Genomic DNA, 16,285 nt, shown 5'->3' on the forward strand with positions numbered 1-16,285 from the left:
TTTTTTGTAATTACCTTGTTGCTTCCTGGCATTACGAGATGCTCCAGGCTCATCTCGTACGTTTCCTGCTCCAGTCCTAGGATCACCACTTCTCCCGCACCCTGGCTCCCATTACTGGACGATGGTGTTAGAAACCACGATGGGGCATGGAGCGTGCTCCCTGCTCCTCACCTGTTGTTGCTCCTTGGCCCTCTCTGCTGATAGAGCAGGGAAACGGGTGTATTCTAACCTTACACACACCCATATTGACAAATGTTTCCTATGTAATCATCTCAAGCTAAACATAAATTTATGCTGGTTTCCAACTGTAATCCATTACCACATGGGTTGCCCTAGCTCTCTCCCCCTGCTTATCTATACACTCCCACTCAAATAGTGAGAAACCTCGCTCCCACCATCTGCTGTCCATTTACTTAATTGTTCAATTCCAGTATGGAAATATCAGAATTGTTGACCCCTACCCGAGCAGCATACAGCTTTATCAACTAGAGAACAATACTTACGTACATTTTGCAGGGAGATTTACCTTTGGTTTGCAGACTCCTCATTTCCACAGTTATTTAGGCTGGCACTTTATCCACACACACACACACCTGCCAGTGGGAATGGTTCATACATCCGTAATACAGTTAGACTGTCTATCACATAATGTGTCTATCATAGGAATCCCCCACCCCCTGAATTTCTTTAAAGCACATGCTAAGGTTCACTTAATGCCGTAACATTCAACGGTCTCAACAAGAGCATAACGTCACGTATACACAATCACAGTATCAGACAGAGTCCTTTCACCACCCTTGACATTACGACCCCCTGTCCCTCACCTATTTAACTCCCCCTGTCTTCTCTCCCAGGCCCTTAGCAATCACTTTTCTTCTCATTGCCTCTTTAGCTCTGCCTTTTCTAGAATGTTCCATAATTAGACTCCTGAAGTATGAAACCTTTTCAGACGGGCTTCTTTCACTTAGTGATCATCACTGAATGTTGGTCCATGTCTTTTCATTACTGAATAATGTTTCACTGTGTAGATGTACCAGTCTCCCTATTCACCTGTTAGAGATAACCTTGGCTGCCTCTGGTTTTCGGCGCTTGTGAATAAAAATGCTATGAGACTTCACCTGAAAGTTTTGGAGTGGACTAAGTTTTCAAGCCATTTGGGTGAACAGCTAGGAGCTCAGTTGCTGGGCTGCATGGCTGGGCTGTGTTTAGCGTGGTGCTGACCTGCAGGCTGTCTTCACAGTGGCTGTATTACGTTGCATTTCCATCATGAGAGTCCTTATTTTTCCACATCTTTTAGCATTTTAGCATTTGGCGTTGCTAAAAGGATTTTTTTTGGATTTTAGTTATTCTAATAGGTTGTGTAGTTGAATATCACTGATGTGATATGCAAATAAAAGCGATGAGGTACTAGGCTTAGTTCACAATTCTCAGGACATGATGTTGAGTGTCTCTAGATATGCTTATCTGCCGTCTGTATCTCTTCTGTTATGAAGTATACATTCATATCTCTTGGTGATTTTTTCTTACTGTTGAGTTTTAAGAGTTCTTTGTGTATTTTGAACACAAGTTCTTTATCATATATTTATTTATTTATTTATTTATTTTTGGTAGAGACAGAGTCTCACTTTATCACCCTCGGTAGAGTGCCGTGGCGTCACACAGCTCACAGCAACCTCCAACTCCTGAGCTTAACCTCTTGCCTCAGCCTCCCGAGAAGCTGAGACTACAGGCGCCTGCCACAATGCCAGGGTATTTTTTTGTTGCAGTTTGGCCGGGGCCGGGTTTGAACTTGCCATCCTCAGTTTATGGGGCCCTGCCCACTGAGCCATGGGCATGGCCGAAGTGGCCTAACTTTTCATTATCTTACGTGTGTCTGTCACAGAGCACTTTTTAAATTTTAGTGATCCAGTTTATCACTTTTTTTTCAAGGATTATGTTTTTGGTATTGTATCTAAAAGCTCCTCACCGAACTCAAGGTCACCTCCCTTTTCTCCTATGCTGTCTTCTAGATGTTTTACAGTTTTCTGTTTTACATTCATACCTATGATTCATGCGGGGTTAATTTTCAGGAAAGGTGTAATGTCACTGCCTAGATTTATTTTTCATCATGTGGATATTGAATTGTTTGAATATAATTTGTTGAAAAGAGACCCAATAACCATCGAATGACCTTTATTCCTTTGTCAAAGATCATTTAACAGTGTGTGAGGGTTTGTTTCTAGGTTCTCTCTTTTGTTCCGTAGATGTGTTAGTCTGCGCTTTCCCCAGTACCACACTATCTCCGTAATTGTACTTTATGGAAATCGTGAAGTTGCCTAAGGCCAGTCTTCTGTCTTTGTTCTTTTTCTTTAGTATTATGTTGACTAATCTAGGTCTTTAGCTTTTCCATGCAAATTTTTAGAGTCATCTTATCAAAATTTACAAAATATTTGTTACCACTTCAATTATTATGGTGTTGCATCGACCAGTCAGTTGGGAGAATTTGTCATCTTAACAATAAAGAGTTTTCTAATTCATGAACGTTGACTATCTCTCCATTTGTCTAGATCTTCTTTCATTAGTGTCTCATAGTTTTCCACATATAGGTCCTGCACAATTTTGTTAGATTTACACCTAAGTGTTTGGGTTTTGTTTTTTTTGTTTGTTTGTTTTTGTTTTTGTTTTTTGCAGCATGTTATTTTAAATGGTATCTTTTACTTCAAATTGTAATTTTTCGTTGAAGGTAATTGTCAGCAAGCAATTGCCTTTTGTATATGGAGCTTGTGTATTGCAACCTTGCTTGCTTATTAATTCCAGGGGTTTTGTTTGTTGATATTTTGTGATTTTCTACATTGACAGTTTTGTCATCTGAAAACAAAGGCAGTTTGAGTTCTTCCTTTCTTGTGTGTATGGCTTTTAATTCCTTTCCTTGTCTTACTGCACCTGCTAGCACTTCCAGTACGATCTTGAACAGGAATGACGAGAAGGGACTTCCCTGCCTTCTTCCTGGTCATAGAGGGAAAGCACCCAGTTTTTCACCACTAAGTATGATACGAGCTGCAGAGATTTTTTAGATTTTTTTTTTTTATATCAAGTTAAGGAAAATCCTAGTATTTCTAGTTTGCTGAGAAAGTTTAATCATGAATAGGTGTTAGATTTCTTTCAAATGGTTTTTCTGGATGTATTAATGTGATTATACAATTTTTATTATTTAACCTGTTGATTTAGTAGATTACATTGATTTTTGAACATAGAACCAGTTTTGCATGCCTAGAATAATCCTACTTAGTCATAGAATAGAATTACTTTGTATGTTGACGGGTGGGTAATATATTCACGAGAGATATTGGCCTTAGTTTTCCATTCGTGAAATACCTGTGTCTGATTTTGGTAGTAGAGTAATCTTGGCTTCATAGAATTAGTTAGGAAGTTTTCCTTTTCCTATTTGTTTGGAGGACATAGTGAAGAATTGGTATACTTTCTTTTTTAAATATTTGATAGAATTCACCTCTCACACCATCTGTGCCTCATATTTTGGTTTTTGGAAAGTAAAAAATTGTTGATTCAATTTCATTAGTATATACAGCTTATTTCTTCTTGCATGAATTTTGTTAGTTTTGTCTTTCAGGAAAATAGTGAATTTCATCTAAGTTATCTTTGATTCCTGACAGTAGTGATTTGTGCCTTCTCTCTTTTTATTGTGTCGATTTTATTGGTCTTTCCCAAGAAACAGCTTTTGTTTGCATTTGTTTGCCTTTGCTGAAATCCTTTACTTTCTGTTCTAATTTTTATTTTATATTCTGCCTACTTTAGGCTTAAATTGCTACTTTTTAAAATTGTCTTTAGGTGGAAACTTTGGTTATTGATTTTAGATTGTTATTTTCTAATACATGCATTCTATACTATAAATTTCCCCTTAAGCAGTTTTTGCTGCATCCTTCAAATTTCAATTCAACATATTTTAACTTCCCTGAGAATCTCCTTTGACTCCTACTCTTTAGAAGTGTATCCCTTAATCTCCACGTACTGATGTGCTTTTCTGGTTCTCTTACCGATTTCTAGTTTAACTCCATTTTGGTCTGAAAACATCATTTTTATGATTTCTATTCTTTTGAATTTGCTAAAGTTTCTTTTATCAACCCCACATAAGGCCAAGCTCAGTGGTCATGCCATGTGATCTTGGGAAGAACTTGAATTCTGTTGTGGATGGAGTATTCTCTGTGTATCAGTGGGACCAAGTCGACTGAGAGTGCTGTCCAGGTCAGCTGGGTGACGGACTTTCTGCCTGCCTCACCTATCAGTACTGAGAAGTAGGGATTGAAGTCTCCAGCCACAACTGTAGATTTGTCTATTTCTCCTTGAAGTTCCGTATAGTTTTATTTATTTATTTTTTGCAGTTTTAGCCAGGGCCAGATTTAAACCCACCACCCCCAGCATATGAGGCCGGCACCCTACTCCTTTGAGCCATAGGCACCGCCATGTATTGCAGCAGCCTATATAGCCTACGGCTAGGAGGAGCGAGAGTTATAGGAAATACCTGTAATGGAACACCTTGGTGGACAGGGCATGGAGAGAGATTTAGTTCTAACAAGCAAGAGAGAGCTCGTGAGATGAGAGCAGTGGTGAATTGGCAGTCTCTACACCTGTGGTGTTGAGAGGCACGAGCTCAGCCTTGTATTAGGCTGGAGGAGCAGGCAGTTGGGAGCGTGCGCATTCTATCACGGGCACGCTTACTCTGACTCTGTCTCCTCTCCTGCCTGCAGAACGCCAGCACGGCGTCTCTCTGCTGAAAATTACCAAGCTCTGCTAAAGACTAAGATCCATCTGTTCTAAGAAGACTGCTTTACTCTCTCTAAGACTCTCTCTCTCTCCAGCTAAGGTAGACAGCCCTCAGGCACCTAAGAGAAACTGTTCCTGAGCAAGGTAGCTTAGCGGTCTGCGTCCAGAACCTGCCTAAGCTGGACGGAGACCTGGCCAGTCCTGGGCCCTGACAAGGGGTGTCAGGAGCGGGATAGTGAATGCCACTGACAAATGGTGCTGTGAGCAGGATTCAGTGAATATGGACCCAGAGGGAAATAAGCTTTAGCAAATAAGAAAAAAAGAGAAATAGAAATACTTAGAGGGAAAAGAAATATCTAAGAAAGACAGCCAACAGTGGCCTTTCTCATTCGCTTTTTTCCTCTTTCCTACGTTTTCTCTTTCCAAATTCTAACTACTACTTCTGTGGGGGAAAAGCCGGTAAAATCCTTTAGCCTCTCCTGTGAAGCGGCTGGAGAAAAAGCCGGTAAAAGCTGTTAGTCTGTTCTGTGAAGTGGCTGGAGAAAAAAAGCAGAAAAAAGCCTTTAAACCAGAGGGAAAGAGAAAAGATAGAACTAGGAGATAAGAACCTTTAGTAAACAAGCCTTTAGCCTCAGGGGTGAGAAAAGCCTTCAGTAAAACAGCAAAGAGAAAAGTTTTGGGAACAGGTTGCCGGAGTTTAAGTTAGGGAAGAGAACATCTGTCTTCCCATATATCTGCGCCAATGCCAGCAGGAAGTAGCTTTTGAGAGACGGACGCTGGATCCCTTTTTGGCAGTTGAGTTCTGTTTAAAAAGAAAAGAATTGAGGTAGATTAAGGCTGGTGAAGAAATGGAGGAAGACTCCAGAGTAAAAAGAAATAGCTAAAGAGCTCCTGTCTCTTTAAGGCAGCCAAAGGTTCTAAGAACTGAAAAGGAAAGATTGTAAACAGTAAAAGGCTGAAAGAAAAAAAGCCAGTAGAGAAAAATCATGGCAAATGAGAGACAGCAGTTGAAATACAGTTGAGAGATCAGATGAATCTTATAGTAGAAGCAGGTGAATGCTATATTGACATCTCAAATTGGGCAGCTGGAAGATCAGAGGGTAAATCCCCCAGTTAACATCAAATGCCATGAATGTGGGAAGCTAGGCCATAAGAGGAAAGAGTTTAAAAGGGAAAAGAACATTGAATGCTAAAGAAAAGGAACAAAGAGTATGTAAACCTCCAGGTGTATGTCCCAAGTGTAAAAAAGGCTTTCACTGGGCAAACAAATGTCGTTATTAATTTGATAGAGACGGAACACTTTTACTGTAGGGAAATTATCAGTTGGGCCAGAATCAGGACCCACTGATAAATCAAAGAAAAAACAGTTTAATATTTTCATTTCAAACCATTCTCAGAAAAAAACAGTATAATTCAGTTCTATGCCCTGGGAGCACTCTGCCAGCTTGGTTAGACCTGTGGTGCCTCAGTGTAAAACTAGAGAAATTAAACCAGACCAATGGGTGACAATGGAGGATAATTAGATTAAGTGTGTTTGTGGAATATTAGGTTATCCTGCGTGGTGAAAGGGTAACCAACAGTAAAAGGCTGAAAGAAAAAAGACCATCAGTGTCTGTGCACTATAACTGGGTCCAGCTAAGGAGACTGGACATGGCCCAAAGGGGAAGTGCCACTCGGAAGCAAGTGAAGCCTTTGGAAGATTATGAGAGGTGAGAACAAAAGGAGGGGAGAGTAAAAGTGAAACCACCTTTGTGTTAGGGAACTCCATTTGGAAAAAAAGGAGTCTGGAATCACTTAGCAAAAATTTCGCTGGAAAAGAGCTTGAAAGCAGGAAAAACTCTGCTATGGAGGAATGGTGAAGGGTGGTACCTTTTGGACCATGAGAAACAGTTCCATGAGAGGAACTGCCAAATGTGGAACCATTAATCCACGAGTAACAGTCTTTTGCGATCTGTGAAGGGTGGATTTTAGTACCTTGAGTAGCAAAACCTTTGGAATGTCTAGAGAAAAGTTCTTGCTTGCAAAGATTGCAAGGAAAGCAGTTATGTTTGTTTCGAGTTAAGTAAATATCAAAGGAAAGTTCCTATAGTTAAAGAAATGGTAAATTCTCTCCGGAAAGATTTCTCAGTTTCTTTTCTCCATTTTAAAAAGACCTTTAAGGGAATTAACATCACAATCATTGTTTTCCCCTAGCAGTGGCTAATAGTTTACATCTGTATTGGGCTACCTCATTTAAAGAGTCCATACCTGGAATTCTGAAATCTGACAATTGCCATCTTTTGCCTAGAAAGAAAAGGGCTAGATAACAGGAAGAACGGCCCTTACCACATTAAAAATGACTTTGTTTGTATATAAAAAAGGAGGGGAAATGTAGCAGCCCTATAGCCTATGGCTAGGAGGAGTGAGAGTTATAGGAAATACCTGTCATGGAACACCTTGGTGGAAAGGGCATGGAGAGAGATTTGGTTCTAACAAGCAAGAGAGAGCTCGCGAGATGAGAGCAGTGGTGAATTGGCAGTCTCTACACCTGTGGGGTTGAGAGGCACAAGCTCAGCCTTATATTAGGCTGGAGGAGAAGGCAGACAGAAAGCATGTGCATTCTATCACGGGCACGCTTACTCTGACTCTGTCTCCTCTCCTGCCTGCAGAACGCCAGCACGGCATCTCTCTGCTGAAGGTTACCGAGCTCTGCTAAAGACTAAGATCTATTTGTTCTAAGAAGACTGCTTTACTCTCTCTAAGACACTCTCTCTCTCTCTCCAGCTAAGGTAGATAGCCCTCAGGCACCTAAGAGAAACTGTTCCTGAGCAAGGTAGCTTAGCGGTCCACGTCCGGAACCTGCCTAAGCCGGGCCCAAGACCTGGCCAGTCCTGGGCCCTGACAAGTGGTGTCAGAAGCAGATCCTGACAGTGTATAGTTTTGGTTTTTTTTCCCTCAAGTATTATGACATTCTCTTGTTCAATCTCTATACAATAAAGATTGTTTTGTCTTCTTAGAGAATGGATCATCATGTAACATCCCTCTTTATCCCCAATATTTTCTTTTGTCTAAAGGTAATAGAGCTACTGAAGCTTTATTTTGATTACTGTCAACATGGTATAGCTTTTCCCACCCCTTTACGTCTAAACTTTTTTAGTCTATTTAAAAGTGAGGGTTTTTTGTAGGCCTTATTTCTTTATCTACTCTGGGAAACTTTAATTGGTATATTTAAACCATTTAAAGCAGAAGTTCTCAACCTGTGGGTCGCAACCCCATTGGGGGTCGAACAACCCTTTCACAGGGGTTGCCTAAGACCATCCTGCATATCAGATATGTACATTACGATTGATAACAGTAGCAAAATTACAGTTATGAAGTAGCAACGAAAATAATTTTATGGTTAGGGGTCACCACAACATGAGAAACTTTATTAAAGGGTCACAACATTAGGAAGGTTGAGAACCACTGATTTAAAGTGAAAATTAAATATACAAACAAGACAAAACAACAGAGTTAACCATCAGGAGCCATAAGAATGAGGGCTCTTTTCTTCTGGAGTCTAGGAGAAGTAGTAACCATTTAACCATTTAGTCAGGCCCACATAATTTCTCTTGTAGCCCATATTAAGATCCCATGTACTCAGTCAAGCCAGTTGTTTTGGCTTATAATTTCAGTCAAAATACCACAAGCAGTCTTCCAATGATAAATAAAAAAGCAATATATTTAGTCTTCACATAAATATTAAGCTCCATCTGCTACACATAAAGTTATAAGGTCACCCCACAAATACAATTATCAACAGTAACATTTGCAATAAAACAACATACAAATAAAGTGATTATCAACATAGTGGGATTATTCTCTGTCGTGTTTGTGACTATTTTATATTTGTTATACTTTCTTTTTTCTCCCCCCTCCAACTTTTCTGGTTTTCATGAGGCATATTATATAAATTCCATTTTATCTCCTCTCTTAGCATATCAGTTTTATTTCTTTTTTAAAATGATAACGTTACTGGCTGCCCTAGAGTTTGTCATATACACGTTTAATCTAAGTCTGTCTTCAGCTCACACTGCACCACTTACCTGCACTGCAGGGACCTAACAGGGACGTCCTGATGTCCTCCCGGGTCCCCCCTCCTGTCCCTTGCGGGGGGGGGGGGTAAGGGACAGCCCTTGCTGTCATTCACTCCACTTAACCATGAGCTCTCACCACCAATGCATTGTTACTATTGCCACCTTAAAGAAATAGTTATCTTACATATTGAACGAGAGTAAGAAATAGATATTTTAATTTACCTTCATTTACTCCTTCTCTGATGCTTTTTCTTTATGTAGATCCAAGTTTCTGACTACGTCACATTCCTTCTCTCTGAAGAATTTAACATTTCTTGTAGGGTATGTCTCCTTTCAATGAATTTCTTCATGTTTTACTTTTCTGAGAAAGTCTATCTTTCTCCTTTATGTTTGAAGGGTAATCTCACCAGACATAGAATTCTGGGCTAGTGTGGTTTTTTTTTTTCTTTCAAGAATTTAAAAACATCACTTCACTCTCCAGTTCACTGTAATTCCTGCCTTTGTTTCTCTACAGGGCAGGTGGAAATTCCCCCCACCCCTTTGGCTTCTTTCAAAATTTTCCCTATCATTGATTTTCTAATATTTGAATGTAATATGCCCAGGTTTTGATTTATTCTGTTTGGTCCTCTCTGAACTTTTGGATCTGTGGCTTGGTGTTAATCATTTATTGTAGAAAATTCTTGACCATTATTACTTCCAGTGTTTCTTCTGCTGCATTCTTTCTTCATTCTTCATCTCATGCTCTAACCGTGCATATGTCACACCTTTTGAAATTATTCTTGAATATTCTGAGATTTTCCCTCTGTTGTTTTTCTTTTAACGTTTCAGTCTGAGAAGTTTCTAATGATCTGTGCTCACACTCACTGATTCTTTCTTTGGTCCCGCCCACCTCCCATTGAGTTCATAGGTATTCTTCAATTCTGTTAGGGTATCAAATTATTTTTAGGATTTCCTTTTTATTCTTAGAGTTTCCATTTCTTTGTTTACATTACCCACCTGTTTTTTCATGTTCTTTACTTTTTCTGCTAGAACACTTAACGTATTAATCACGGTTGTTTTAAGTCCTAGGGTAATTCTAAATCTGTGTTATCCTGAGTCTGGTTCCTATTCTTGCCTTCTCTCTTTGGACAATGTTTTTTGCTTGCCTTGCAGTATGTCTTAATTTTTTTGGTTGAAACCTGGACATATGTGTCAGTTAATGGGAACAGAGATGAGTAGGTTTTTATGTGAGATTTTCAGTTAGAAACTGAACTACGTTTAAAGTCTGCTGTGGTTGAAGGTGGCAGAGGTGTCAGACTCTTCCCTTGACCTTGCCCCCATCACCCCTGCTGTCTCTGGGCCTTCCTGAGAACTGTTCCCCAGGTAGACTCTGGATCCTGCAGCACTTTAAGCTGTAACCCACTGTTATGGTACTGCAGTCCTGTGGCGTGGTTTTAAAGTATATGGGGAAGGAAAAACAATCTATCACCTTTTCACTAAATCTCAGTTTTTGAGTGGGCCTGTGTCCCCTGAGCAGGGACCTTCAAAAATTTGGAAGCAAATAGTTCTTAGGCTTCCCCCCAACACTATAGTGAGACGGGAAAGCCAGCAGGGACTAGAGCTGAAGAGTCGTCCTTCCCTTGGGTGCACGGAGGCTTTGCTACAGTCTTCTTCCCTGCAAGTCCACCTTTGTAAGGAGACGTCTCTGGCATATTTCACAGTACTTACTCTTTCTCTTCTTCTGCCAGAGCCAAGAGAGGATCATTCTTGACTCTCGACGGTGAGAACCCACTAGGATTCCTGGAGCTAAAACCCATGAAAACGCCCCCCCCCAAAACACTGCAGCTTCCAGAAGCTCTTACTCTCACACTCGGCCCCCAGGATGTCACATCTCCACTGACTGTCACTACAGGTTCATGGCTCCAGTGGCTTCTGCTCCAAGAAAGGAGGTCTCAGCTATGCCTCACCTGACTCTTATCGCTCCGTATTTCAGGACTGTGGTTTCTGCTGTAACCTCAGTTCTCCAATGGATCCAAGAAACATTCATGATTTTGCAGTATTTTAGCTTTTCTCTTGTCATAAGCATAGGAGTAATGGCGTCCAGATTCTTTCTATCACCACAGGTCTGTCTGTAGATTTCTTCCCTGTCCTCCCTGACTTCTACTGCTAGAGTGTAAACTGATGAAAGCAGGGCTATGCCTGGTTCATTCATGGCTATAGCTTGAGAAGCTGGAACAGATCTGACGTGCAGTTGGTGCTCGATGCCAGATTGTTAGATGTGGCAGAGATGGTCTGTTGATACTCACTGAGCACACTGATATCCTGGGCACAGTGCTCGGTGTGGAGATGTAACAGTGAAAGAGAAAGTCACCCCTGTCTATAGTTGTCCCAGTGGTGGGTCAGTGTGGTGGACATGTACTTAAAACAGAAATAACCATAAACTACGGACCAGAAAACAGGAATGTTTTGAAGCATTTCAGACACCTACTGTAGCTAGCCCAAGCAAGAAGGAACTAAAGAGTTGCCAGAGAAGAAGACTATCCCCGAGTTGATTATAAATGAAGAGTGGCTGGCAGTGCCCATAGCTCAGTGGGTAGGGTGCTAGCCACATACACCAAGGCTGATGGGTTTGAACCTGGCCCGGGCCTGTTAAAAACAACAATGACAACTGCAACAACAACAAAAAATAGCTGGGTATTTTGGTGGGTGCCTGTAGTTCCAGCTACTCGGGAGGCTGAGGTATGAAAATCTCTTCAGAGTTTGAGGTTGCTGTGAACTATGACAGCACAGCACTCTACTGAGGGTGACAGCTTGAGACTCTGTCCCCCCCCCCAAATTAAGAGTGGCTGATAGCCTGGATGAGGGAGAGTGACCCAACAGAGAGGACAGCACAGACCTGCTAACGTCCATGCCAGGCCACGTGCAAAGTTATTGACTTAGCCCACCTCATCCCACACAAGGCAGCCACTGTTAACTCACTGCACAGATCAGGAAACCAAGCCTCACACAGTATTAGTGACTTGATAGAATGTCACCCGTGCTGAGTGACAGAGCAGGACTATTTGCTTCCAAAGCCCACGTTCTCTCTGCTACAACAGTGAGTAAGCACGACTCAGCCTAGTGGACGAGCTGAATCGTAAACAGACCCAGTGACACCAGCGCCCCTTTTGAATTTGCTCTATTTTTGTTCTCCTTTAAGATTCCAGCCCTACAAGAAGTGAGCTGAAAATCAAGGCTGCTTTGCGAATGCCCACAAACCACTGGGGGGAGTTTTGTCAAAGAAGGCGGGAAAGAAAAATAACTGTGGGCTTCTGCTCTTTAAATCTCAGCCCAGTGGGGCAGACTTTCCCAGAACACTGCAGGCCGCTTCAAAGGCCTATTGTGGAAAGTCTCCAGATGTGCGTGGAAAACCTCCCTGGGGAGCGTCCCAGAGAAGAGGCCTTTTAAGCTTGAATTGAGAGGAAGGAGGTTGACATGATGAGTCCTACCAGGTGGCCCCTTTTCTCAAGGAACCTAGATTCTACCCTAACCTTAGGAAAGTGGTGGGTGGGGGGAGCGCTTAGCCTGTCCCGATTCCTTTGCCAAACAGCACGTCTTCGATTGCAGAAAGCAGTGGTCTCTCTGGCCGCAGTGAAGGGTGGGGGCTTTCTCCAAATGATTTATCTACCTGTAAATTGTTAATGGCAGCCTGCTCGTTCCTCCGGCCTATCTTGTGAGAGCTAGGAGGGATTTTAAGATTGGAAAAAGTCACAGCACAGAGTGATTCCTGCCAACTCCTACAGTGATGCCGCTCAGCCTCTGAGAGCCAGAATCCTTGGCTCTTTACCCCCATGCCCTTCCCCGAATCCCTGCTAAACTGTCTGCCCAGTGCCCCATCTGTCCTAGGTCCGAGGCCCCATCTTCCCTGGCTAGAAGGGTTTAAATCCTCGCTCTCTCCCATTAGCTGTGTCATGTTGTACAAAGTAAGATGAACCTCATTGAGCCTCAGTTTCCTCATCTGTAAAGTGGAGGTGATGTGAGTCCCTGCGTCATCCTGCCACTGTCAGAGTGGGATGAACGGCTGCAGTGCTGCCTGCTGAAGCAGGAGGCAGGGACCCGCCCGGCGTGGGGCTCAGTGGATTCCCACGCCTTTCCTCTGCGATCTACTAATACAGAGCGGCAAGGGCTGTCCCATTTGGCCTCTGGATTTTACTTCTGTAGCTCTTTAAATTCTGTCCCTGCCGCATACATACGCGCTTAGCTAAGTATTTTGAGATCACAGTGTATTTAGGGGAAAGTCCTTTTGGCTGCAGCTAAAATTAGGGCTCTCTTGTGCGGCTGTGTTTATCACCCCCCTTCCTATTTTAACTAATTAGAGGCATTGACACTAAGAAACACTTGAGAAAAGTTGGAGGAACAGCTGGGAGTTGTTCTAGATACCAGCAGCTGCTCCCTTTCAGCAGGCAGGCCCAGAAAAGGATGGGCCAGAGGTAGGGGCTGCGGGGAGGGGCCGAGCGATGCAGGTGAAGGAACGCCAGAGTCCGAGCGGGGAGGGGCCGAGCGATGCAGGTGAAGGAACGCCAGAGTCTGAGCAGGGAGGGGCCGAGCGATGCAGGTGAAGGAACGCCAGAGTCCGAGCGGGGAGGGGCCGAGCGATGCAGGTGAAGGAACGCCAGAGTCCAAGCGGGGAGGGGCCGAGCAGGGAGGGGCCGAGAGATGCAGGTGAAGGAACGCCAGAGTCTGAGCGGGCAGGGTTCTCTACACTGTTTCCCACCTCGGGCTGGAAGAGAAGGCAATAGAGTCGGAGGAAAAGAGGATGAGGGAGGGGATCGGGAAGAAAGCATTAAGGAGGTTAGCTGGTTGGTTAGTTAGCTGATTAATTCATGCAAACTTATATTGCCACCCCCACCCAGACCTCTGCGCTATTCTAACTGATCTCATGCTCCGGGCTGCCTTCCCACCGGGACAGGAGAGGCCACAGGAAAACAAAAATCTCACACCCTCAAACTCCTACAATGAGCTTCCACCTTTGAATTCAGATCGTGGTTCTCAACCTTCCTAATTGCCGCATTGTGACAAATGGAAAAAAGGAGTCCAGACCTACAGGTTGAGAACCGCTGATTTAGAAGAAATTGTAAAACCCAGCACAGGGCCTCTGAGTGCCTGGATGCCCCCTTGCCCTGCACCCCAGTAATCGCTGCTATTCAACGCTGCTGCCTTTTGTTCATTCCCCGCCCCTTCCCCTTCCAATTCCTGGAGGCAGATTACCTGAGTTTAATCCAGGTTTCTCTACCTAGCAGCTACTGTTACCTGCAGGCCTCCCCATGTCCCTTCTGGCTTGGAAAAGCTGCTGAGCTTCCTGAGTCCTCTGTCCAAATCCTGCCAGGACTCCTGTCCTGGAGGAGTCCCCCAGCCCATGCTCCCCCAGATAAAGGCTCGTGTGTGTCCAGTCTCAGTGCATAAGGGGCCTGGCATTTTTCCATGGCTTCAGGTTCTTTTCTTGACACATTTTTGTGCCCCCCCTCCTCACTGCATGCAGGAACCGGAGAGACACCCCTGTGGAAAGGTCCGGGCCCCAGGCACTGTGTTGGGTGCCCAGGGGCTTCATTTAACTCCCTGGCTATCCAGAACTTCCACTGCTTTAAAAGGAAGAAGGAAGCAGGGAAAGTGCCTTTGCATCTCAGGTGTAAGCGCCAGATCTCATAACACAAGGACAAATCCACTTCTTACTGATTAACAGAGCTGCAGACCCACATGACTGGCTGGTGATGTAAGCTTTGGCCTGGTCGCTGAGGAATCTTTGCAACATTGTTTCTTGTGGTTTCTTTCTTTGTTGCTCTGTATTTTCAGAACAATAAGGCAAGGCTGAGCTCTCCCGCTCCCTTAGCTCCTGTCCCTGAATCAAGCAGAGAAAGATCTACAGACGGATGCTCTGTGGGAACAGCCCAGAGTACCATCGTCCCCCCCGCCTCAACATCAGTGCCTATGTGCCTAAGCCCAGAAGTCTAGAGGGAGTGAGTCATTTCTGACAACTTTTTCTTCCTAACACACCCATCTTGTCCATCACCAAAGCCTGCCATCTGCCTCCGGAACACCCCTCATATCGGGGTGGCATAGGAGCCACCCCAATCTGCCCCTGGACCTCTGTACCTGACTGTGGCAGAACAGCCTGGTGACAGCGGGTGCTCCTGGGAAAGACACCGTGGGAGGGTGGTGACGTCCCCCTCCCCTCCTCAGCTCTGTCTCCATCTCCTCTCTCCACCTGCTTCACCCACTGCCCTTCTCATTCCTCAGGTGTCCCCTTCCCTTCCTCCACATGGCTCTCTCTGCTAGAGGTGCCCTTCCCCCATCCTTCAACTCTGAGCTCAGCTGGGACATGCAGGAAACTCAGGCACATGGAGACAGACAGACACGGATTCGTGTCTAATAGCATGTGGGGCAGGAGGCAAGAATGCAGAGACCCTTCCCTGCCCTCTTGGTGCCCTGAAATAGTCCCCAGGGCAAGGACAGGCTCTCTCCCCTCAGAGTCCCCCAGCACAGAGGGGGAGGTCTCGGGGACAGTGCACAAGCCACCAAGCAGGAGCCGAGAGGGCCCAGGGGAGATTGTGTACAAAGTCCTTTCTTTTTCTGTCCTTGCCTCTAACCTGACAGATTATTTCTTGATTACCTGACAAGGATTAGTTGGCTTTTTAAAATCAATTATACAAGCTTTTCTGCCCAGGCTACCAAACACAGGCTTACCTATCTGCCTGGCCATATCCAAAAATGTTGATTCACAGAATTTTTGTTCCTTTGAGTTTTACTCTCCTAGGCAGAGGTGGGGGAGAAAGGAATGGGAGAAGGGAGAAACTCTTAGAGTGACTGGGTGACATTCACAAGTGCAAAAAATTCCCTGCTCTCCCTACTCCCACCCCACCCCACCCCACTCCACACATACATCCTGGCCCTGAGAACCTCTTTTCCATGTACCAGCCCTCTGGGGCGAGGTTCGGCCACCTTCCTCCCTCAGCCCAGTTCCTGTCCCAGCTGATCCCACCAGCCTTCTGTTCTTCCCCACCCCCTGCAGTTCCCGGGAACGTCTAGAGCAGCGGTTCTCAATCTGTAGGTCACAACCCCTTTGGGGTCTCCTGCATATCAGATATTTACATTACAATTCATAACAGTAGCAAAATTACAGTTATGAAGTAACAACAAAAATAATTTTATGGTTGGGGATCACCACAACATGAGGAACTGTATTAAAGGGTCCTGGAATTAGGTAGGTTGAGAACCACTGGTCTAGAGCCTGGGAGTCTGGTGTCCCTAGTTCTGGTGATCCTGGGCTATCTCTGAGTGTCTCCAGCCTGCCTGTCTGAGGACACACTTTTCTGCTGTGATCCTGTGCTATCTCTGAGTGTCTTCAGCCTGCTTGTCTGAGGACACACTTTTCTGCTGTGATCCTGTGCTGTCTCTGAGTGTCTTCAGCCTGCCTGTCTGAGGGCACACTTTTCTGCTGTGATCCTGTGCTGTCTCTG

The 16,285-nt window shown here is 44.1% G+C and overlaps 1 protein-coding gene across 5 annotated transcripts in view; it reads left to right on the forward strand.

Annotated features, from left to right (window-relative positions):
* The window catches only part of FGGY (FGGY carbohydrate kinase domain containing), a 417,013-nt gene that overhangs the window by 378,128 nt on the left and 22,600 nt on the right, over positions 1 to 16,285 (forward strand). The window lies entirely within an intron of this gene.

This window comes from Otolemur garnettii, unplaced genomic scaffold (genome assembly GCF_000181295.1).
Source record: "Otolemur garnettii isolate 467f Iridium unplaced genomic scaffold, OtoGar3 scaffold00066, whole genome shotgun sequence".
Taxonomy (NCBI): Eukaryota; Metazoa; Chordata; class Mammalia; order Primates; family Galagidae; genus Otolemur; species Otolemur garnettii.